General features: G+C 49.9%; 1 long non-coding RNA gene across 6 annotated transcripts; it reads right to left on the bottom strand.

Moving 5' to 3' along the window:
- Positions 1-21,011: 21,011 nt before the first annotated feature.
- Positions 21,012-25,377, bottom strand: LOC109785444 (uncharacterized). Of its 6 annotated transcripts, none has more exons than XR_012181695.1 (5): positions 24,735-25,377; positions 22,949-23,219; positions 22,333-22,494; positions 22,038-22,151; positions 21,012-21,270 (listed from the first exon to the last, which is right to left on the bottom strand). It is a non-coding gene; the product is annotated as an uncharacterized lncRNA (long non-coding RNA). The 6 variants fall into 6 exon arrangements; XR_012181690.1 differs by lacking the exon at positions 24,735-25,377 and adding an exon at positions 22,673-22,768 and having other exon boundaries at positions 22,949-24,173; XR_012181691.1 differs by lacking the exon at positions 24,735-25,377 and adding an exon at positions 22,673-22,768 and having other exon boundaries at positions 22,940-23,230.
- Between the last annotated feature and the right edge of the window lie 208 nt (positions 25,378-25,585).

Below are 25,585 nucleotides of genomic sequence, written 5' to 3'. Positions count from 1 at the left end.
TTTACATAGTACTACTAGTATAGTACATACTGTAATTTATCAGGGAGATAAATTTGTACAATGCTATGAAGCTTCCAGCTTCTATTTCATGTATCTTGCATCCAAGGTTGCCCGTTGCAACGTTTCATCAAATACAAAGGAGACTAACGTGCATGCTATTGCATCTCAATGATTGATAGATCATAGCCAATATGTACTCCCTCCGTTCCAAAATAAGTGTCTCAACTTTATGCAAACTTTAGTACAAAGTTGTACTACTACTAAAGTTGACACTTATTTTGGAACAGAGACAGCTAAAGAAAAAAATAATCCATGCAGTCCCTAGCCCTTGAACTGTAAACCCAAACCAGGCTTTAATTTGCTGGCAACGTTGGAGCTTCCGAAGAAATGAAGTTTGCAACCCTTTAACCATCGGATCATTTTGTGTAGTTTCATCAAAATCGAGATGAGCATCCCTCTGGCAAAGAAATTGAAGAAGCATGATTAGAATAAGATTACTGGGGCTAGTTGATGAGACATAAACTCATCACAAATACAGTACGTAGAAGCCAGTAGAGGTATGTGCGGGGCAAAGAAGTAGAGAAATATCCACATGGAGTAAAGGGAGTTGTACCTTAGGGATGTCGGGACGTAGCTCAACCTAGAGGAGGGCGGCGGGAGGCGGAAACTGCCCACGTCGCGGCAGTGAGCAAGGGCCGAAGGCAACCTCACGGGCTTTGTGAGAGAAAACGGCGGGGAACCTGATCGAAACGTGCCGACAGTGAGTTTTCGCCGTCGGTGACGGCGACCGTATCTACACTAAGCATCCACCCCTTCCCCATGCGGACGTGATCCGCCGGGATGTTAGAGATGTGGCCACAGTCGTTTTGTGCGAGAGAGTGTGAAGAGAGCAACCCCAGCAAGCAACCGTGTAGGCTCCTCCTGCCTATGTATATAGTGGAGCGGTTTCCTTTTCTCTCCATATGAACCTATTTATATTGCGTACGTGCCACTGAAGAAAAAAAACTTCATCTATAAATGATGCGGCACCTACTACTCGTTCTCCTATAAACCTTGCGCTTGGCATCTCCAAAATATCAACCTTGCGATTTGCTCTTCGCCTCTTCGGGAAGTTGAGCAATAATAGTACTGCAGTATATATCGTTCTGGCTATATGAGACCGAATGAATTGCTGCACGTCCACCATGTGGGAGAGGGTCGAGGGGCGAGGGAGAGTGCGTACTATTACGTTCGTTTCAATATGGACTACATACGGAGCAAAATGAGTGAATCTACACTCTAAAATACGTCTATATACATCAGTGTTTGGAGTATGTACTAGTAGTTCATATTGAAATCTAAGGACATATATTCCAAACAATATGATAATCTCTCTAACCAAGGTAGGGACGAGGAGTAAACGGAGGGAGTAGTAAAATTTTCTCCTCGTCCCGCGAGCCACCGCGCGCGTGGGCGGGGGAGCGGGCGTAAGGCGTAGTACTACTACCTCCATCCTGGTTTATAGGTCACCTTTGTAGTTCGTGCCAAATTTTTACCAAATATTTAGTTAACAAAATGTTAATGCATGTCAACAAAAATTATATCATTGTATTCGTATTTCAACACAGTTTTCAATGATATAATTTTTGGTATCATGCACGAACGTTTTGTTAGTTCAATCTATAGTCAAAATTTGACACAATATACAATGGGGACCAATAAACCAATATACAATGAGTAGTAGTAAGCAAGCTTCACCTCGTCCTGCGAGCCACCGCGCCCGTGGGCGGGGGAGACGTCGTAGTAAGAAAGCTTGTCCTCGTTCTGCGAGTTGACGGGACACATCAAAAGTAATATGTACAGAGCATCTCGAGTGTATAGAACATTGCCTCTAAGGTAGGCCCCACATGGTTTGCCTCTTTTTTAACATAACGTGTCAAGTCGCAATTTGTTTGTCCACCCGTGGTAGATGATCCTCCATCAAGTGGACAACCAGTACACGTATCAAATTACCACGTGGGTTGCCTTTTCGTACACAAATGAGCTCTGCCGTGTACCCGTGCAGGTGTGGTTGGGAAAGAGACGGGAGTACGTGCGCCGTGCGTGCACCTCTTCTCTTCGTGCACGTCCCCCACCTACGTGGGCATGTGTGAGAGATACAAACCTATAAAGATGGCGTGTGCGTTTGTGAGTGTTTTTTGTTTTTTGGGGGGGTGGTGATTTCGTGAATGTATCTGTGGGAATATGTGTCGATGACAACTCAAACAAAATTTTGCAGGCAATTTGTGTGAAATAGAGGCCTATCCATATCATATGTAGAGGGGGCAATCCACGAGAAGAGAGGGAGGGGTCATATATCTCGATAGAGTCGAAGAGAGGATCAAGTGGATGGGTGCGAGATCGATGAAGAGAGCCATCGAAATTATGTGTGTGCAAGTCAAAGATATAGGGCGACTGGCCTACCGGAACGTCAGAGGGCACAGGGCAAGTTGTGTGTGGCAGGGGGACATGACTAGAGCACTCGATGTATCGATGTGTGTGTGGGGGGAGGGGGAGGCAGAGGCCTAACTAGAGAGGTAGAATGACTCGTATATGTGTTGAGAAGGAGAAACCCAGCTATGTCTTGAGGGAGAGCAGTCGACATCCATACATAACTGAAGGACAGGAAATAGGTTGGGACAGAGAGAGAGAGAGAGAGAGAGAGAGAGAGAGTGGAGAGAGAGAGAGAGGGAGAGGGGTAGAGTGCTGGATGGGTGATGGAGTTGCTTCTCGAAGATGGTGGGAGAGGCCTACTAGAAAAACTGAGGGTATAACTGCAATATTATCAATAAGAGTGGCGATTTGTTTCTGTGTGTGCCTGTGCGTGATAGATCTGTCGGGACGCATGCATGGATGATGAAGGGGAGCCATGAGTTTGGTAAGCAAACCTAACTAGATCGGTAGATCAATTGTTGTTTGTCGGAGGAAGGGAGAGACATAACTAATGAGGTAGATCGATCGACGCGTGGGAAAAAACGAGTTATAAGGACCTAGCTAGCTATATGTATAGCGGGAGATCGGTCGGTGTACATCCATTTGTTAGAGGCAAATAAGGCCCAGTGAGACAGATAGACAGAGAGAATGGAGCTATAGGAGGTGGTGCGAGAGGCCGAGCTACTAGCTAGATAGGGGGAGGAGTGTGCGGTTGTGAGATCGATGAAAATAGGGGCGAGAGTTTACACGTGTGTGGGACCCTGTGAGAGAAATGAGGCATGGACACAGAAAGGAGGAGATGGAAGGTGCGTGTGTATGTTGTAGGCAGACATCGCTGGAGAGGTTTATCGATCAGTGTGTGTCGGAAAGGAGTTGTGGAGACTATGGGAGAATGACCTAAAGAAAAAAAATGAATGTGCGCGACGGATAGAATGCTGAGGGAGCGGGAGGGTGAGGAGGGCGTGTGCGTGCACGAGAGAAAGTTAGTGCGAGCTACAAAGGTTACAGGATTGTGTGGGTGTAAGAGACTAACAAAGATCATAATTTGATATGAAAGTGGATTCATATATTTGAATAGGAGATCATAGTGTTATAAACATATATGCATGCATGAATATAGCGGTGATACGCGTGCTATGGTTTTGCACATGTTATACCATAATGTGATAATGCATGGCGTTTGCAACTCACAGCTAAATGTCGGAACAATCTAAACCATACTATACATCGAACAAACTCACATTTTATTTGAATTTGTGATAATGTGTGTCGTTTGCAGCTTACAACTAAATATCGAACAATCTAAACAATACTATATATCGAACAATCTCACATTTTATTTGAATTTGTGGTAATGTGTGGTGTTTGCAACTCACATCTAAATACTTAGGCGTAGGGGGCGGGGCACCATACACTAGTAGAAAAAGGGCCATTTGTCCCGGTTCGTAAGGGCCATTTGTCCCGGTTGTTGAACCGGGACTAAAGAGTCGTTACTAATGCCCTAGGCCTTTAGTCCTGGTTCTTACATGAACCGGGACAGATGGGCCTCCACGTGGCCGGTGCGGCGAGCCCAGGCAGGAGGCCCTTTGGTCCCGGTTGGTGGCACCAACCGGGAACAATAGGCGTCCACGCGTCAGCAGCTGGCAGGAGCTGAGGTTTTTGTTTTTTTAAAGGGGGTGGTTTAGGGGTTTTGGGGGGTTAATTTAGGTGTTTCATATATTGTGTTAGCTAGCTAATTAATAGACAGAAGTGTCCTCTCTTATCTCCGTGCTTGGTCGACGCTACGTATTATACGTATAGAGAGGACTCGACACGCTAGCTAGTAAGCAAATGAAGGAAACAGAAGATCGTCATGAACATATGCATACAGAGAGAAGTGATATCGACCACTTCTCCTTCTCCGAGAGATTGGTCGAACGACAAGTTCTCGTATATCTATCCGACACTACTGGCTACATATATGCAATATAATTATCTCTTACAATATAATCTCCTAATTATATATGAACACAGGGTCCACATGGTATTCTCCGTCTTTATCGATCACGTGGTCAAGAAAGAATGCCGCCAATTCCTCTTGAATTGCTCGCATATGATCTGGTGGTAGGAGTTCATCCCGCATCCGAAACATCTAATTTGAAGAAGGGGGTCAATACATATATGTATGAATAAATGAAACTCAACACAAATGATGGTAATAAAATAAAATTGTGAATATTATTATTTACACACTTCATATTGTTTGTCAGAGTAGCCCCGCTCACAGGTCGTGTGGTGGATGGACTCGCAACGTAGTATCCATAGTAATTATTCCCGGCTTCCTGCCACAACCACTTTACAAGAAATAGAGGTCAATCAAACTGATAAGCAAGCATGCTATAAATGGTATTGATGAAACTAGCGCTTGAATCACTAGGAGATGCGCGGAACATGCTAGTAGTACTTAGTTTCGGGTGTCTAAATTGCAGCTTCTTCGGCAGTCCCGGAGCTTTTGAGGTGAATTTTGTCCAAACCCTGCCGGACAAAGAAAACAATTACTTGATATCAGGAAATGAACAAAGTTGCCGATATGGTGCGATAATGATTGATTTAACTTACTTCTCGAGCATTTCAGTCATGTCCGCATACTCCTGGGGATCTTTTCGTCTTGAGTCTAAGACGTTTACTAGGCCCTGCTCAAGCTTAATCTCTAGGAGAATATAGTGGAACCTGCGCACGCATACATAACTCATCAATTACATTACTATAACCTGGACTAATAAGGGAAACCGAATATGCACAAGACAGTAACACTCACTTGAAGTTGTAAGGAAAGAGTATTATATCTTTGTTTTCATTTATTACCAACGATCGTAGCAAGTTGGCCTCGGTCTCTCTGGCCTTACATTCAACCGTATATGCATCTATGAGATTTGTGTTAATGAACCCAATATTACCGATTTGTCTTTTCTTCAATTCGGCGATCTTCAATCTGCATAATATAGTGAGGATAATTATAAATACATGCAATGAAAGAGCTGACCTACATATAGAGACTTAATGACAAAATTAGTACTTACAGACAGTAGCAAGTGACCGTTAATTTATCGAGGGCATGTTGATTGAAAAACTGGAAGAACTCCTCAAATGGAACATTCAACAGTTCAATTCCAACGAGGTCATGCTCCTCTTTAACTCTCAGCATCAAAATATTCCTCCCCCTAGACTCTCTGCAGGTTTTCATGTACCAAGCATCGAATCTTCACATCATCGTTGTTAGAGATCTTTCATCTTTGATGAGAGGCTTCCCGTACTCGTATTTGTGCGTCCACCTCCAAGAAATCATAATGTACATCGTCGGGCAGGTAATCTCCAAGATTCGTATAACTGGGCAACATCCTCGGATCATTAGCAACGATATCGCTAGACACCTTGAGCGGGGGGGACGATTGGTTCGCTTGTTCTCCGAGCTGGGCAATTTTTTTCCCATCTCGTCATTCTTTTAACCTTTGATCACTGATATTACTTCCCGACCGCCCCGCTTCGATAAATGACCTTTCAATAATGCGCACATAGTTGCCTTTCGGCGGAGACATTGGTGGTTTCGTCAGGGCAACCAGAGTGCGCTTCGCTTTCACCGGATCTACCTTCTCCTCCGGAGCTGGATGTTTCTTTGCTTTCACCCCTTCAAAGAAGTTCTTCACTTCGGCTCGCACGATCTTCGCGTTTTCCTCCGGGGTCCTCTCGTATGGTAACTTCTCTGGATTCTTCAGAGAAGGACCAAATCTGTATTGCCTCCCGCCTCAGGCTGTATGCTAGACGCCGGAGCAGACGGAGCGACTTCGGCTGTCTTCTTTCATTTCTTATGAGGCGGAGGAGAAGGACTACGACGCGCCGGAGCAGCCGGAGCGGCGGCGGGTCTCTTCCGCCCTTGCTGACGAGGCGGAGAAGGAGGAGGCTGGCTGCTCGGGCGTGCCGGCGCAGGCAGAGAAGGAGGCGGAGTGCCGCCACGCGCCGGAGAAGGAGGTTGAGTGCCCTGAGCACTCGCCGGAGGAGGAGGCAGAGGAGCAGGTGGAGTGCACTGACTCGCCGAAGGAGGAGGAGGAGGAGGCGGAGGCGTCCAGTTCGGAAGGTTGGTGAGCTCCTTCCGCCATAGGCATGGAGTCTTCAGAGAAGAACCCAGCCGAGTCTCCCCTTCACCCGTAGGGTGGTCAAGCTCGAGGTCCTCAAATCCGTCCATTATTTCATCCACCATAACCCTAGCATATCCTTCTGGAATCGGCCGATAGTGGTAGGTTGCGCCAGGTTCAGGAGGTAAAACAGAGCCAACAGCCGCCTTGACTTTCAATTTCATCCATTGCGTCATAAGGTGGCAATGTTGAGACTCCATGATAGCATCCACGGGGTAGCTAGCAAGAACCGTGAAGACAGGCTCCAACTGAAGCTGCTCGGTGGAAGCCACGCTGCTTCTCCGCTGAGATGGCGGGGTAGCTTCAGGGGAAGCTTCGGCAAGTCGTTGCTGCGATTTGCTTCTTGTTCCTCTATCGCTTGTACCCTTGCGTGCAGCGCCTGCAGTTGGGTATGCTCCACTTTCTTCCTCCTCTCCTGGCATTTGCAACCGCCTGCGTCCGGAAACCCATCCTTCCACGGAATGGAGCCTGGCGTGCCTCGTGTCCGTCCAGGGTGCTCAGGATTCCCGAGGGCCATTGTGAGATCATCGTTCTCTCTGTCTGGAATGAACGTCCCTTGCTACGCTGCCTCGATATACTCCTGAAGCCTCGTGACGGGTATTCGCGGTTGCTCGTTTGTCCAAATGCACTTCCCTGATACAGGGTCCAAGGTTCCACCAACCCCGAAGAACCAAGTCTGGCAACGGTCTGGCCAGTTCAATGTCTTTGGTTCGACCCCGTTATCAATCAGGTCATTCTCAGCCTTGGCCCACAACGGTCGGGCTTTGAGGTAGCCACCTGACCCCGTGTGATGGTGATGCTTCTTCTTCGCAGCATTTTTCTTGTTTGTCGCTGACATCTTCTTACTCTTGTCCGATGTCTTATGGGCCACAAATGCGGGCCAGTGATCTCTGATCTTCTCATACCGGCCGGTGAATTCTGGTGTCTTTTCTTTGTCGACAAACGATGTTTTCAGCTCATTCTTCTACCTCCTGAATAGTTCTGCCATCTTCTTAAGAGCATGAGACTTGATCAATTGCTCTTTAACTGGCTTCTCCGGATCCTCCTCTGGCGATAGGGTGAAATTTTCCTTCAGCGTGGTCCAAAGATCATCTTTCTGCATATCAACGACATAAGACACCTCAGGGTCTTCATTCTTAGGTTTTAACCATTGGTGGATACTGATCGGGATCTTGTCCCTAACAAGAACCCCGCACTGAGCAGCAAATGCTTCCTTTGTCCGGATGGGTTCAATCGGCATGCCATCGCGCGCGATTGGTGTGATCTCAAACCTTTCATCCGAGCGCAAATTTTTCTTCGGGCCTCGTCTCTTTACCGAAGTTGTGCTCGATCCGGAGGGCTAGAAAAAAGAAGAAAGACAAGAGTTAATTAATATGTGTACATATACCAAAACAATTAATGAATGAATCAACTAGCTAGTCAGCACAGGCTTAACTAATATATATACTTGGCCGGACTCAGTTCGGTCACCGGAGCCGTCATCACGGTCTCCTTCTTGCACCGGCATTGAGTCACCGCAGCCGTCATCACGGTCTCCTTCTTGCACCAGCATTGGGTCACCGGCGCCATCATAATCATAGCCTGCTTCTTCACCCTGTCCTTCCAGACCATCAGTGTCATTGAGAAACGACAAGACGGCATAACTTCCTTGTGCGATTATGTCCCCCAACACCACTTCTGTTGCTTCGTCCCGGGGGTGCTCCATAGTTTCTGCAAATATTTACAACATGGCAATTATTATTCAAACGTGACAGATGGATATATTAGTGGCAAACGTAGAACTAGCTAGCTAATCACAATAAGGAATCATATTAGTGGCCTCGACGCTGCTTCTCTAGGGTTTGGGGTGGCCTCGACAACGCTTCAAGAGTTTGTCGGGTAGGGGCACGGCGGGAGGGGGTAGGAGACCGACATCGTTTTTTCCTAGGGTTTGGGTGTCCTCGAGAGTTTTGGTCAAGCGAGAGGGCCGGGGGGTGCTCACTTTTCTAAAAATCTAACTTTTGCATATATGAACATATATACACAGAGAACATACATACATATATACACTTTTCTAAACATGAAGCAGGTGGATATATTAGTGGCAAACGTAGACCTAGCTTCTCTAGGGTTTGGGGTGGCCTCGGCAACGCTTCACGTTTGTCTAGCTAGTGTCAAAGGATTCAACAAAACCCCTCGGCGTTCCTCGACCCTTGACCCCTCGACGAACCTCGCCCCTCGAACCCTCGATGACCCTCGAACCCTCGACGACCCTCGACCCCTCGGTGACCCTCGACCCTCTGCCCTAGTTCCCGACCCTCGACCGCTCGGCGATCCTCGACACCCTCATTCCCGATAAAAAAGAAGAAGAAAAAAAGAGGAGAAGAAGAAGGAATAGAGGAGTAGAAGAAAAAAATAGGTTTCCACTCCTCTGTTCCTTCTTCTTCTCCTCTTTTTTCTTCTTCTTCTTCCTCTTCTTATTTTTTCCGACGTCTCCCCTCATGTCATGACCGACGCCCCCCCTGCCTCATGTAATGTCCGTCGTCCCCCTCACTTTAACAAAGAACTTCCTGAAAAAAAGACTTGCTTCGCCGCGGGTGCTCGATCGGTGTGACGTGGACTCGGTGGAAACACTTTATGAAAATGCGGTGGTGGCCGGGCCGGGCGATTTTCTTTTCCTTCTTCATTTTTTCCTTTGTTTTTTCTTATATGTTCGTTTTCGTTTTCACTCTACATTTTCATACATATGAAAAAAAAAAAAGTTTCTATACAAAAGTGCACAATTTTTATGAACAAATTACAACATCTAAATTAACTACATATCTAAATAAATATAACTACACATCTGAAATTTTCCTAATCTTAAAACTAAACTAAACATAAACTAAAATAATCTAAAAACATGTAAAAACATCTAAAAATAGCATTTAAAAACATCTAAAAACATCTAAAAATCTAATAGCACGGCGCAGGGGCGGAGGGGCACGGCGAAGGGGCCGGCGCCGGCGCCGGCTTTGCAGGGCAGGGGTGCAGGGGCGCGGGACAGGGGAGGGGCGCGGGAGCAGGCTGGTGCTCACAGGGAGCGGCGGGGCACGGTGGGTGGCGCGTTGGGGCCAGCAGGGGCGCGAGGGCCGACGCCGTCGTCGGGGCAGAGGGCGTCAGCGGTGGCGGCGATGACGTTGAGCAGCCTGTCGGCGTCGGTGGTGGCGGCGACGTCGATGTTGAGCAGCCTGACGGCGTCGGTGGCGGCGGCGACGGCAAGGTGGAGCAGGGGCGTCGGGCGGCGACAGCGAGGAGGAGCAGGGGCGTGGGGGGAGAAGAAGTGATGGATTTCATTGAAACTGCTAAGTGTTTTCTTATATACCCAGGGCATTGGTACCGGTTCGTGGCACCAACCGGGACCAATGCCCCTTTCGTCCCGGTTGGTGCCACCAACCGGGACCAAAGGTCTCTTTTCAGCAGCCCAAAGGGCGGGAAGCAGTGGCCTTTGGTCCCGGTTGGTGGCACCAACCGGGACTAAAGGGGGGGAATTGCTCCCGGTTGGTGCCACGAGCCGAGACCAATTCACCCCTTTATTCTCGGTTGGTACCACCAACCGGGACCATAGCGGCGTAGTGGTGGGAGTTTAGTCCCACCTCGCTAGTTGAGAGTGTTCGACACCTCTTTATAAGCTCAGTTGCCTCTTCCCTTTCGAACTCCTCTGAATTGCAGGCCTATGGGCCAAATGTAACACTGCTATGCCTGTGGGCCTACTGTGCCTTCTGCGGGCCTGAATCCTGGCGCATGGATAGGTTTCTAGTCGTATTAAGGCCGTGGTGGCCCAGTAGGTGGCAAATTTTTTATTTTTTCCCATTTTTTTGTTTTCTTTTTTGCTTTATTTTTTTGTTTTGTTTCTACTTACAACAAAATACTTATTTGTTTTATTTTATTTTGTTTCTAATTACTTATTTATTTTATTTTATGATAATTCTTTTTGCTATTAAAGTTTCTAACAAAAAAAGCTCTTTATGAAAATTCTTTTTGCTTTTAATGATTTTGAACAGAAAATACTGAGATAATTTTAGTCGCATCAATTTCATATAATTTTAGTTTCAATAATACTAGAGGTTGCTTATAATGTTTTGAACGGAAAATACTTTGATAATTTTAGTTTCATAAATTTTATTTATGTTGTTAAAGTTTATTTTATTTTGTTTTGTTTCTACTTCTAATTCGACCTGAGCTCGGCCCTCCCCGTCACCATGGCGCCGAGCCGAACGGAGAAAGGTAAGAAGAAGTCCCAGCCTTCAGCTGAGCCACCTCCGGCCATCGAACCTGCCGTTGGTCGGTCATTGGTGCTCAACCAGGAAGCCATGGACAAGGTCCGCCCAGCGCTCGCCACCGGCTTCAACGAATGGGAGAAGACGGTGTCCTGGCCTGCATCCCGCGCCTCTGTTGACAGGACAGCCACCGAGGTCCAATTCTTCATTGACGCCCTGTGGGTCGGCCTGGTTCCTCCCTTCTCCGCCTTCTTCAATGCTGTGCTTTCCCACTATCAGATCCATATGTTGGTCTTGCTCCATGGTGACCTCCGTCTTGCTGGTCTTGGTCTCGTTGCACCGATATGGAAACCTTTGCCTGATGCCTTGGGACTCCTCGCCTGCGCTTGCCTCTTTAGCACCAAAGAGGAAACGAGTACACTGTGCGCGCTGGCGCCCGCCTGGCCTTGGTCGTCATGGCTCACGGCACAGGGACCTCGCGAGGTGCCCCTCGCCTTGATCTCTCCGCCCCTCGCGAGCCAGCCTAGCGAGGCTGCCCCCGAGGAGGTCTTGCGTCGTCTGCCTCACGAGGCTTGGCCCCTCGCGAGTGTCTTGGGTGTTTTCTGATGAAGATGGGCCGTACAGGGTCGCTGCTGGAGCCACGCCGTGGGTCGCAGGCAGGCAAGTCTGGGGACCCCCGTTCCCAGGACGCCGATAGGCTATATAGGAACAGGATTTCCGTGGGCTGGCCCGTTACCTTTTGACCAAGTCAAATGGGCTGGCCTTTTCACCGGAATGGGCCTTTGTTGGGCTGTGCCATGTGTCGACCTATCATAGGCGCCCCCTGTCCAATGAATGATTACCTCTGTCCCAATGGTGAGCGAACATGTGTTTCCTCCGGCCAATGACAATCTTACACGTGGAAAATCCTTATTGGTCCGGGCTCTTAACGGTTTATCGGATCCAAAACCGGACCCGATAGCTTAACGTCGACCCGTTACGGTGGATGCCACGTGTCGGTCACCCTTGACGAAAGAACTTCCATGACACGACATTTATCGTCATGGAAGTGAACACTTCTATGATGATAGTTTTGGTAATGTCATGGAACACTTCTACGACAGCACAAGTATGACTATCTTGATTCTGTCATAAAATCGTCATGGAAGTACATACATGACAGAAAATGTGACCTACTGTGACAAACACGTATCATCACAGAAGTGTTTTTTTTGTAGTGTGCCCGCGGGATCGATCTCCTCCTTTGCGAGATGCGCGAGCGTTTCGTCGCCAACTTCCAGGGCACTCGCGACCGCCTGCCGACCGCGGGTGACCTGCGGCGCATCAAGCAGCAGCCAGGGGAAACTCTGCAAAAGTACATCCAGCGCTTCAACAGCGTTCGCCTCAAGATCCCCAAGGTGACGGACGAAGCCATCATCTCTGCGTTCTCCGATGGTGTCCGCGACGTCAAGATGAAGGAAGAGCTCGCCATCCACGAGGTACTATGCACGGCCCTGGAGATGTTCAACATGGCGACCAAGTGCGCCAGGGCTGAGGAAGGGCGCCTTTCTCTCCTCGAGCTCCCAACTACCGACCAAGAGGACAAGAAGGCCAAGATCAAGGACGTGAAGCGCAAGGGGCTGCCGTGATTGTGGCGGAGCCAGAAACGAAGCGCGGCCGCGACCACCCCAAGTCATCCAAGGCCAACCGCCCGTTCCGCGCCTTCCACAACGTTCACAGCCACAACACCAGCGACTGTCAGGATCTCAGGGCCATCCGCGAGGGGCGCTTCGGTCGACGCTCCGAGCGCAGTGACCGAGGCTACGACCGAGGAGGAGGACGATGTGGAGGACGCTGGGACGACCGCGGCCCTCGCCAAGAGTGGCGCGACCGACCTCGTGAGGACCGTTGGTAGGACCAGCCTCGCGAGGGCGCCTGGAGAGACCAGCCTCGTGAGGACCGACCTCAAGGCAACGCAGGCCTCCCTCCGCTGCCACCACCACCAAGGAGGAACGAGGACCATCATCAGGACGAGGGGGCTGGGGGCTCCCAGGAGCCGCGCGCCATCGCCTGTATCTTGGGTGGCGCTCAAGCCCCAGCCTCTCAGCGTATCTTCAAGCACTTTGCTCAAGAGGTGAACGCGGCCCTTCCCAGGCTCGAAGCCACGCGCCCGCTCAGGTGGTCCAAGTGCGCCATCACCTTCAGCTCGTCAGACCAGCTGAAGTGCGTGGCAATAGCCGGCGCCCTCCCGATGCTCTGCTCACTCGTCATCAACAACGTCCAAGTCACCAAGACCGTCATCGACAGCGGCGCAGGGCTCAATGTCCTGTCTGTCGAGACATTCGACAGCCTCCAAGTGCCATACGATCAGCTGCAGCCTACCAAGCCCTTCTCAGGAGTGACCGACGGCTCCACCACCCCGATAGGGCAGGTCCGCCTCCCTGTCACCTTCGGCCAGCCTAACAACTACCGCACTAAGCTCATTGACTTCCACGTCGCCCACATTCGCCTGCCGTACAACGCCATCCTTGGGTATCCAGCCTTGGCCAAGTTTATGGCAGTGACCCACCATGGAAACAACGTCCTCAAGATGCCAGGGAGCGGCGGCATCATCACGGTTCCATGTGAAGAAAAAGATGCGGTGTGCTCCCTCGAGCGTGCCTACCAAGCTGCAGTGGCCGAAAACCCCGACGACAAAGGCACCTTGTACCCTCCTGAGGCCGTCCCGAAGAAGAAGAAGCAACTATTCCACCCAGGGCATCAGGAGAGCGGCGTCTCCTGTGGCGCCACCTCTGGATCTGCGCCCGCAGCTGAGGCACCTCCCTCCCTTGCATACGAAGGCGTGCCCGACGCCCTCCTCAGGCTGGGCTCGAGAGCTCTCTTCTGGAGGGCTTCAGACCTAGCCAACGTCACGAGGGAGGCGCTCGGGCACCACGTGGAGGCGTGCTTCGCTGCACGTTTCCCTCAAGAGGGCACAAGGTGTGGAGCACCTAGTCCTCAGGAGTTCATCACCAAGGCGATCCAGGAGCTTCAAGAGGCAAGGACCATAAGCGGCGACCGCTGCCCACCACCTGGCGCAGCCCCCCATCCTGGCGAGGGCGGCGGGCTGCGCGTCTGCATCGACATTCCAGGGCTCAACAGGGCTACATTAGGGATGTTTCTGGCCTTCGCGCGTTGGACGGTGCGAGGGTCCACCTCACAGCTACGTTCGCATGCCATTTGGCTTGCCGAACGCAGCTGTCACCTTCCAGCGCCACCTGCGGAGCATCCTGGCGGCTCAGGAGGCCACTCATCACGCTGTCCTGGAGGAAATCATGATGGTTCTTCAGGAGCCACCTTGGCCTGTGGAGCCTCCTGAGGCCCAGGACCCTGGCAGCTCGTGAGGAACAACTCTTTGGCACGCATCTTCAGCTACTCCAACACCACTCCGGCTGTGGTATCAGGTGACTCTTTCCAGTTCATTCATTTGGGGGCGCCCCTCGGGCAGCATTATCCCCAAGTCGCACAGGTCTGTCCCTGCGACATGTATCCTTTTGCATCTTTAGCTTACTCTGTTGGGAGCGCCTCTCGGGCTGCATCTTCCCCAGGCCGCTCGGGTCCGTCTGAGTGGCGTGTATCGTTCTTGCATCTATCTGAGCTAACCTACTTTATTGCTTGAGTCATTCCATGACTGACACCTGCCTGTCCGGTACTTCAATACCCACCCGCGACCGCCCTCGTTACCACGGGAGCCGCGCGCCGGTTGTCTTTCTTTAGGATTCCTCACCCACGCACCAGTGGAAGCCCTCACCCACGCACCAGTGGAAGCACCATGCTCCGTGCTGGTAGTCAACACGGTCGACGAGCGGCTATGCCTGTGCAAGTGCGGAAGCGCTACGCTCCGTGCTGGTGATAAACAACTGAGGGCGGCCCCATGGCCTTACTAACCTCAGGGAGCCACCTGGCTCAGGGAGAGTCGCGCGAGGGGGCTGGGCATGGGGGCTATGCTCAGGCCTCGCCTAGCGTACGCCGCCCTGCCAGGTCCCTCGGACCTGGTCGTTGCACACCCCTCCCGAGCGGGACCTCGGCGTGGACAGGTATGAAGGTCTTTTTGAGCATCAAGGGGGACTCCTAAGCATCGCGACTCTGGAACCTAACTGGCCGCATAGCCCCTCACCCCTTGGTCCCATCCTGGTGATCCGGACGGCCCAACGGCGGCTGAGGTATGCGCGGGGTCGGGCCCTGCCGACGTAGAACCCTAAGTCCTATTTTTGCATCTCCTTCCCGCAGGACGTTTGCGCTTCAAGGGGGACTCCTGAGCATCGCGACTCAGGAGCCTAACTGTCCATGTAGCCCTTCACCCCTTGGTCGCGTCCTGGTGATCTGTATGGCCCAACGGCGGCTGAGGTACGCGCGGGGTCAGTCCCTGCCGACGTAGAACATCAAGCAAACGGGAAGAAAATCGCGGAACCTAAATTATTACACAACATAATGTTCCTTAATACCAAACGAAAGTTTAATGCCTCCACGAGGCACGTCGCATGTTCCAGGAAGGTTCGCGGGAAAGTAAAAGCATGAAGGAGAACTATCGCTCGCCAGCATGCCTCCTCTTCAGTCTCGGGCGCCGTCACTAGGAAGTGCTCGCTCGTCGGCAGCGCTGCCATCACCCGCGTTGTTGTCCTTGGTCGCAGGATCGGCAGCTCCATCAGCTGGAGGTGCGGCGTCGATGGCAAGGAACTTCTTCAGCAAGGCCTCCACCTGGCCCTTCACGGCTTTGGCGGCGGCTTCGCAACGCCCCTCGTCCACAGGCTCGAGCAGGACACCAAGGTCGGCGTTGGGAGGTAAAGGTGGCTGAGGATGCACGTCAAGGCCGATGAGGAAAGAGCGCGTGCTTCCCCCTCGACCATGGGCTGATTCCGTCGACGACGTCCTCGAGCGCCTTGACAAGTTGAGGAAGTAGTTGGGCGGGGCCATCATCATCGGTCACCAAGGGCTTCTCCAAGCCCTTCTCGTAGAGCCCCCGCAGCGCCTCGCGGGACCTCTCCTCAAGGGACTTGAAGGCCGCGTGATCCTCAGCAAGGACCTTCGCCTTGGCGTCCAGTTGGGCCTTCCCCACCTCCACCTTCTTCTCCAGCTCCTCCAGGCGGCCACGTTCTACGGCCTGCACTCTTGCCGACTGCTCCAGCTCGGCGTCACGACCATTGACTGCGTCTTCCCGGGCCTTCATCCTCTCCTCCTCCGCCTTGCGATCCCGAGCCTCGGCGGCGCGCTCATTGCGCATGGTCTCCAGCTCGGTCTCCACCAACTGGCAGCGCTCCCTGGCGGCCTCGGTGTCCTTCAGCACAGCCTCGCGGGTGGCCGCGGCTTGGTCGACAGCCCGCCTTTCCTCCTCGGAAGCTGCCACGGCCTGGCCCAACGCCGCCCTGACAGACGCGTCGGAGTGCAGCCAACCCGAGATTAGCTCTAGGCGCCCTGCCACCAGGTGACGGTCGGCGCCTTGAAGGTCACCCCGAAGCCGCATCAGCAGAGAAAGAGCCTCCTCTAGGGCGTCGGGCGAATCGGAAGGATCGCGAGCTAGCGGTGCGACCGGAGGATGAGGCTGCGTCGTGGACAAGACCTGCGAGCTGATGATGGCAGGAAGTGAAACTGGGGGCTCCTGAACCTTGGCAAGATAGACATGCGAGCTGGGGATAGGCTCCTCCGGAGCCGGCATAGCCGAGGAGGTTGCCTTCTCAAGAGGGTGGTCCACTGGGCCTTGCGAGGACGACCGAGCGGGAGAAGGATGGGCTCCTTCGCTGCCCTTCTGTGCCGAAGGGGGTGCGGCCAGGCCGAGCTCCTGGGCCCTCGAGGATGCAGCCGCCCCCTCCCGTTTCCTCTCCCCCCCCCCCGGCATCGGCCTAACGGTGCGAGAGGAGAATGTCAGGAAGCAGCAACAGAAGCAGGAGTAAGGACAAAGTCGGGGCTAGGTGCTTACTGGTCCACGGCGGCATAGTTCCGCGACCTCTTCAGAAGCACAAAGCCCAAGGGCCTCACAGCATGGGGCGCTGGCGCGCGAGCTCCAGGAGCACACGAGACCGCGGCAGCCAGCACGTCGGCAGCACCAGGCAACGTCAGAGAAGGAGCATCGCCTCAGGAGATCAGCGCCGATCTGCTCTTCGTCGGGACCCCAGCCGGCGACTTCTTCGAGGGGGTGCCCTTGGGACCTCGTGGTGACCCCGGAGGGGGGCGTGACCTCCTTCACCGGATGGTCGCTGGCATCGTCGTCGTCGTCGGGCAAGGCGTGGAGGAGGTCAGCCTTGCGCGGAGGGGAAGTCTCCCCTACCCCTCCCAGGTCGCCTCCGAGCCCCGCTCCTCCTGCTCGACGGAGTCATCGGAGGACACCATCACCGGAGCCTTCACCACCGGGGCCTTGGAGGGCGCTGGCGGCACAAGCCCGCATGCCCGTCGAAGGTGGGCATGGAGGCGGCTACCTTCGCCCAATCCGGGCGGCGGTACAGGGGAACGTGGGTGTCCGGCCGATACCCCTGGTCATCCCCGACCAAGAGGCGGAGAGCTGCGCCCAGATCCTCGTCCAACAAGGCACCTGGGTGCAGGCGGAGGTTGTCTTCCTCGTCCTCGAGCTTCCACAAGTGGCGCGAGCGTGCCTGAAGCGGAGCTACGCGCTGCGCCAGGAACTCCTTGACGAGCATGGCCCCCATCAGCTTCGCCGCCTTAGGGTCATCAGGCTTCAGGTCGGCGGTCATGTTCTCCAGCACCTGCTCCGCCCGGGGGTCAGTGAGCTTCGCGCTGAACTACCCGTCGTGAGGCGCGGGCATCTCAGTCGGCAGCGCCAACCGAGGGTGAGAGCACTTGGCGTCCATAAGGACCCACTTGCTCCTGAAGTTCTCGGCCTTCTTCCCGGCCTTCGAGATCGCGTTGGTCCCGTTGGCTACGACGAAGTTGGCGCACCCCGAGCAATGGCCGCCCTTGTTCTGAAGGAAGAAGAAGTGGCGAAGCAGCACCACGGACGGCATCAACCCCAAGAATGCCTCACAATAAAAGGCGAAGATCGACTGGAGGAGGACGGAGTTGGGACGGAGATGAAGGGCATGCAGCTTATAGTGGCTAAGGACGGCGTAGAAGAAATCGGAGAAAGGGGGAACCAGCCATGCGACAACACTACTCATAAAGAAGGGATAGAAGGTGCTTCCTGAGGCCTCCAGCTCGGCGGGGCCAGCCCGGAGCGCGGTATTTCCCTTCTTGTTGCTGCCCTCTGCCGTCATCAGAAGCACGGCGGCGAGGTTCTTCTCCGAAATGGTGGGCGCGCTCAGTGCTGGCTCGTACCAGGCAGGCGGAGATGCGGCCTTCCCCTTGCCGGATGCCATCGATTGCAGGCTCGAAAGGGAGTTGGCGCAGATCTAGAGTCTTTGGGAGGGAGAAGCAAAAAAGGGGATCTGGACCAAGACGAAGGCAGGCAATGAAGGCACCGCAGCGCGCACCAGCCTTTTGTCAGTCCGGGACAGTTGCCGAGGCAGCATGGGGAAGAGGAGGCGCCCACGTCCTGTCAACCGCCATGCGTCAATTAAGGCCGCGGGCTATTGGGCTCGCGGCGCTCCGCACATGCCCTTTGGCGTCGCCTCGAAGCCAAGTCCGAGCGCGCCATGGGCCCGGGGGCTACTGTCGGCGTCCTTGCGAGGCTTGCCTGCCTGCGTCCCAGGGCGTGGCTCCACCAGCGGCCTGGTATGGCCCATCTTCATTAACAACCACTCAAGACCCTCGCGAGGGGCCAGGCCTTGCTAGGCGGACGACACCAAGACCTCCCCTGGAGCGACCTCGCTAGGCTGGCTCCCGAGGAGCGGAGATATCTATGCAAGGGGCACCTCGCGAGGAGTGCATGACATGAGCCATGACGACCAAGGCCAGGCGGGCGCCAGCGGGCGCATAGTACTCGTTGCCTCTTTGGTGCTAAAGGGGCAAGCGCAGGCGAGGATTCCCGAGGCATCAGGCAAAGGTTTCCATATCGGTGCAACGAGACCAAGACCAGCAGGACGGTAGGACGGAGGTCAACGCAGAGCCCACGGCGGCGTCATCACTAGAGCCTTTGGCAGGCGAAGACTACCTTTTGTCAGGATAGCTTGTACTAGTTTGTCTCCCTTAAAAATTGGCCATTGTGGGATCCCTCCCCGCCTAATATTTGGGGAGAGGACCCGGGCCTCTATAAATAGGACTAGCCACCACCGTGGGAGGGGGATCGGATCTTGAACGGATCATTCACACCATCCTCACACGCACAAGCTCATCGAGCTCAAGAACACCTCTCCTCAGGAGGCAGTTCATCCCTTGTACTGTTCATCCTCAGCCTACAAGGCAATTCACCACACCACACTAGAGTAGGGTATTACACCACAACGGTGGCCCGAACCAGTATAAACTCTTGTGTCTCTTGTTCCTTGGGTTCGGCGAGCTAGGCCTTGAGATCGTTGCGTGAGTGAGCTTGGGAGAGAGAGATCTTCGTGCGCACCCCAGTGTTCGAACCTCAAGGGTTTGCCGGAACCCAGAATCCGACATAGATACCGTATCATGTTAAATACTATGCTACTTTGTGTCATGCATTACACTATAGAGATAGTCTCGTATCATACACTAGTATTATGCACATGATACTAGTATATGATACTTTCCACTATGAGTAGCCTAAAAAGAATATTAACTAATCTCTAGTCTCTCTCTTTATGATACTTTCCACTATGATACCTTCAGTTTCGCGTAACAGAATATTATTCTGTTACACTACTTAAACTGACGGTTTCAGGCAGTTGTACTGATTATTTTCATCTCGTCGAATTGATCGTCCTCTCTAGTTCAAACAAAATTGCGATTTTTTTCGTCGGAATGAGGCGTGTAATATATCGTTGGAAAGCTCTTGACAGCTCCATTACAGTCATATAGGAATTTTTTTGCAAGATCATCACGGTTTAGGAGCAGTTTTGAAAAAACCTTTTTTCAAAACTGAAAACGCGAATCGTATTTTGGACTCAATTTTCAAACGGTTTGTCGGAATTGAGCAAATAAGTTGGCGTTGGAAAGCTGGTAAAAATCCGCATCTTCTATATATCTATTTTTTTTTCAAATTCTATACAATTTAAAAGTAATTTAAAAAACAGTGAAATTCTGGGCGAAACGTATTTTCGCGTTTTTTTTCAAACGTATTCTGGGCAAAATTTGGATTGATGCAAATGATACGGCGTTAGAAAGCTATGGAAAATGCGCCACTTTTTGTATAGAAATGTTTTTCTAATTCGTTACGGTTTAAATTCGAATTTGAATACGGTGAAATTTGATTTCAAACGCGATTTTTAAAAAAGTTTGCCGAAATGGGAAAAATAATATACCGTTCGAGAGATATCGAAAATGCGAAACTTAGTCATGTTGAATATTTTCTCAAATTCGCAGCCGTTAAACAGTAATTTTGAATACGGTGAGACCCATTGTGTTGTGTTTCCGTTCGAAAAACAGAATACTCGTACTGATCTATTTGTGTGTTTGTACTGAACTATTTTTCACGTAGTTTTGAATGGTTCCGAAAAAAGTGTACTTGAACGGATGTCTATATGGTTTTATACTATGCATGTTTTCACATTCTAGACTTTACTCTTTATTTTCGGTATAATTTTCTTCATAACTTCTCAATGGTATCGTCATGTCCGAAATTGCATAGTTTATACCGTTTGAACTGAATGAATTTTTTAATAAAACGAAATTGTTTTGTGTTTCTTTTTCTCAGAGTCGTTTTTTTACAACTGTGTTCTAGACTTCTTTTGTTCCGTGGCTTGAACTTTTACCGTTTTGAGCTTTTACCAACTTGAATTTTTGAGTGTGGATGAGCACTTGAACTTATAGAAGTGAAAGTTTTCTATTTTAATTCATATTTGTTTTCTTGTCCGAACTTATGGTATCAGCATCATCGAACCTGCATGGTTTGTGTAGCTGAACTAAAATAACATTTTACCCGAATAAATGTGTTGTGATTTTTCTTTGAGCATATTTTCCTCTGGTCCATATACGAACTTTCTCAAATTTCATAGACAAACCGCCTGTGTTTAATTTTTTGAACTTACATGCTAGTAATAATTAAACATTCCCATAATTTTTTTTCTCTATTCGTGGACATCAACAAAAATAGGGAGGAGAGAGAGCACTATCTAACTGATCAATGTTTTTAATTCATACAATTTTTTCTTTCTTGCACAAACATCTAACTGTTATGTACACTTTTCTTTAAAACGTAGCAATCAAATCACCATAGACAGAAAATATGAACTTGCAGCTGCTGCTTTGTCTACGGATTCTGTGTTTTGGTCATCCTCATTGCCTGCGTCATGTACTTCATCCTCAACCTGCTGGTGTCCTTGGTGCTAGTGATCAGCGTCGTCATAGTGGGCTAGTGATCAGCGTCCGTCCAAACCTCCCTCGTGCTGCAGTATAGAGAGAAAGAAAATTGTTGGAGGAAAGAGCAGTAGAAAGAAACAAATTAGAGCTGAACTACAAAAATTGAAGTACTGGACACTACTAAACTAACTACTCCAACATCAAGAAAAAATTGGAGTAGTTAGTACCAACTACTAAACTAATGTAGTGGATATTGAACTTATAGATTGTATATTGGCGAACTTTTACAATTGATGGGAGTAATAAACATGAACTTTTTCTCTCGAAGTTACAGCATGTATTCCTAGACGATAATATCTGAACATCAGGGAAACAAATGTTTCAACGTTCGAGACATTAGTGTGTGAACTTGTCGATGAAAACATAAAGCATGCTAAAATATTTCAGGAAACATGCTAAAATTGGTCATGTTTAGTGATCAAGAAAATATTTAGAGATCACTGTTCGAAATCTTCGTTTTTGAACTCTTAAGCGTACAAGGATTGAACATACGTAGAGATACACGGATGAGATGACCAAAGCTAAACTTTAGGAGATGTCGAAGAAGAACAGCCAACGACCGTGGTCAAATAATTTTGTAGACCACATGAATTAAAAAATGAACCACTGGCTTTCTAACTAGAGAACTGTGGGAATAAGCAAAATTGAACTACCCTATTATAAAGAAATGAAGAGAGTTAAAAAACGCTAACAAGTAGTACTAAATAGGACTATTACAAAAAACTGCTTACATCACCTCAACATGCCTTAGGGACAGAGGCATCCATGAACTTGGTCGTCCACGACAACATACCTGAACTTGGCGTAGACTAGTAGTTGAACTTGGTACACATCCACACTAGCACAAGCAGCACAAGTCGCGGTGGGTACCAGGGGTGTCAGTTTGGTGCTTGACATGTAAGATGATCTGCAAACACACACAAAGGTGAAGCTGAAAATTTTGGTTTTTTATGTATAACAATACAAAAACATCTATGGATTTCACTCTTCAAAATGGGTTCAAACACCACTTCTAAGCAATACATCCGAGCTAGCATCCATTCATCCAGCCCTCTCTGTTTCATCACTTGACACGAGCAAGCACGTACCTCGGCCTGGACATCTTGTACAGGTGAACAGACAGGGGTGGTGGCTGTGAACGGCCATGCCGCTCCGGCGGCGGAGCCCCGCCGGGAGGAGATGGCGCAGTGGTGTGGGAGCCAGGGGAGATGGGGCGCTGCGGCTGCCGGGGCCAGTGTTCATATGTCCCTCTGGTTTCAAATATCACACAACCAAGTACTGATCAAAATCAATCATTGTTCATATCTCCAAATCCAGTGCAAAAAATTAGAAGCTGTTCTGTTAGCAATCTATGTTGATTTACTCCAGAACACAAAAATGTTAAGAGAATATCCATCGCACACTTTCAGCGTGCATGGTATCGCTGACCTCACTGACCTCCTCAAGATGATGACCTTGTCCCACTACAACAGCTTACCGATTATTAAAATATCAGCAGAATGTTACATTGCCGACAGGTTTATGCTTCAAGGTCAATAAACATTTTCTTAGTTAACAGAATGAGAAAAGAAACTATAAATGAGCTTCATACTATGGACGAATGAGCACAGAAATATTCTCTCCGCTACAGATTTAAAGAGACATCAGTACTAGAATGATTGGAGTAGAAGTTTAGATTTGTAGCAGCACACGCACCAAACTTACTGATTTTTCTTGAACTTATTTTAGGCGATTGAATCAGTACTAGAATCACTGGACAAATAGTTCAGATCTGTAGCAGCACATGCACCCAACAAATTCCACTTCTTCAACAACAAATCTTCTCCCGCGGTCCTGGATCTTTTGTACAACAGATGGAAAATGAAGCTGCCCCTCCAGCCATTCACAGAACGAGGAAAACGACGTATGCTTCGGTTTTCTCTGTTTTTGGCTACTCTACAAGTGCTGCTATTGCTTGTAATTCACAAACATGGCCCTGCATATAATAACTAAAACAGATGCATTATTATTAAATTCACAAAATGTGCTTCTACTTTTGTTTAAAAAAGTGCTGAATTTTTTTCTACCGAATTGCTACTGCAGTGTGCACACATATACTTGAATTATTTCCCATCAGCTAACTAATTTCACTATTTTAAATTGAATTGTGACAAATCTTTTTTGGCTAGCAAAACTTGAACTGAAAAAGACTACAAACTTGAAATGAAACGCATCTTGTTTTGCTTCATGCAGAGCAGCAAGGAAGTGAGATCGAGAGAAAAAAAGGGAGGTTGGGGGCGTTGACCATCAGCGTCGGCGGAAGAATTCCAGGCAGAGCCCGCAGCAGAATCAGAGGAGCGGCAGTGCGTTGGAGCCCGGAGTAAAAGGATTTCATATTTTCACCTTGAGATGATATCACTTTTCTGGAGGTCTTGATGGAAAATGCCGGTGTAGGTACCAGACAGCCACCAACTAAACACCAACCACATATCCTATATATAGATGATTCTCAAGCCTGAACGAAGGCATTTTTTATTTTTCAATGCATTCTAGGCAAGAACAGATCTGAGTCAGAACTGATGCGATTTATTCCATCGAACTACTACAATAATATCTCTATACTGTTATGTTTTTAACACACAAGTATTGAACTTTTTCCTGCCTTTCTCATTATGAATTGATGACATAATACATGTTGAACTAATTGAACAAAATAAAACAATAATCACTTGAACTAAATGATCTTGAGGTGATGTAAAAGATGCACCTTTATTCGTGTTTTTGGTTCGAACAAATTGTGAAATCATTAAACTAAATGATCTTGAGTTGATGTAAATTAACACCATATAATATAACAATATTTTTATACGAGGCAAGACAACCAAGATTGAGAGAATACACTGAGCACGATGTCAGGTCAGTTGTTGGTCCGAAAAAATTATGAGGTCAGTACCTCCATAGAAGTAACAAGATGCAAGCTTAGTTATGAGGTTACAGATTTGAAATACTAATACTGCTACCAACATTTATAAATACTAGTGAACTTGAACTTATGGTCTCTCGAGACCTGAACTGATTGTACTACAAGCACACGCACAAAATCCAACAATGCTGATATCAGTACATGTTAAAAAGATAATTGAGTTCATGTATATATTAATTGGGAGAAGTTCAAAAAGAATTTTTAAAAAGGTTTGTACTGTTTTTCCTATAACAACTATAGTCATCTTTGCCAACCATGTATATTACACAGTTAAAATAAGATTTTTGAACTGAACAAAAATAATAAATTGTACTGAACAAAAATGAGAAAACATGCTAGCCGCATTCGTTAAGGAAGTTATGCCAGAGAAATAAAATGCTGCTGAGGGCTTCAAAGTGATGCACGAAGGTTTATGGTAATAAGTACACATACTGGCCGGCAATATTTCAGCAATTGACATGGGAAAATAGAGAGGAAACTGGACATGCATTCGTCAAGTAGGTGAACTGAAAAGCATACAGAACATACACACAAAAAACTGAACCTCCAAAACCACATAATGAAAGTTGGAGTTGCGAATGGTGGTAGAGTTGCGGCATTGAACTGCTCGGTGTTGTGTTGTTGAACGGCCCGGGGTGGCGGTAGTGAACGGCCGCCATGGGAGGCACCGTGGCGTTGGACATCAGCGGTGGTCAGGGCGCAGGGACACGGCCGTGGTCAGGGCGCCGGGCCCCATTGGCTGGGCGAGGGATGGCGTCTCCTGTGCGGCGTTGACTTTGTGGCACAGTGACGGGGTTAGTCCACCAGCGGAACAAGGCGGAGGGGCAGCGGTGGAGGCGCGTGGAAGCAGGGGGCAGCCGTGGCGGGTAGAACCGTGGAAGCAGGGGCGGGGCTGGCACCAGCCGGGGGGAAGGCAGGCGCGGGGCGGCGCCGGGCTCCAGCTGGGGAGAAGGTGTGGGCGGGGCGGCGCCGGGCTCCAGCCGGGAGAAGGAGGCGGGTGGGGCGGCGCCAGGCTCTAGCCAGGAAGAGGGTGGGGGCAGGTCGGCACCGGCATCCAGCAGGGGAGAAGGTGGCGGGTTGGGCGGCGCCGGGATCCAGCCAGGGAGAAGGTCGTGGCCGGGGCGGCGCCGGGAGCTAGCCAGAGAAGGTGGGATTGGCGGTGGTCGGGAGTGGGTCGAGGGATCGGTGGGTTTTTCTTTTCTTCTTCTTCGCGGGACACCGGTCCGGAGACTACAGATCGGGCCCTTATAGCGCCGACAGTAACAGTGTATATATATATATATATATATATATATATATATATATATATATATATACACACGCGCGCGCTCCTAGCTACCCATCTTACCAATCTAATTTTGTTGCCGTTTCTTCTTTTC

Source organism: Aegilops tauschii, chromosome 4, assembly GCF_002575655.3.
Source record: "Aegilops tauschii subsp. strangulata cultivar AL8/78 chromosome 4, Aet v6.0, whole genome shotgun sequence".
NCBI lineage: Eukaryota > Viridiplantae > Streptophyta > Magnoliopsida > Poales > Poaceae > Aegilops > Aegilops tauschii.
The sequence above is the reverse complement of the archived record's forward strand: the minus strand, read 5'-3'. Positions and strand labels throughout refer to the sequence as shown.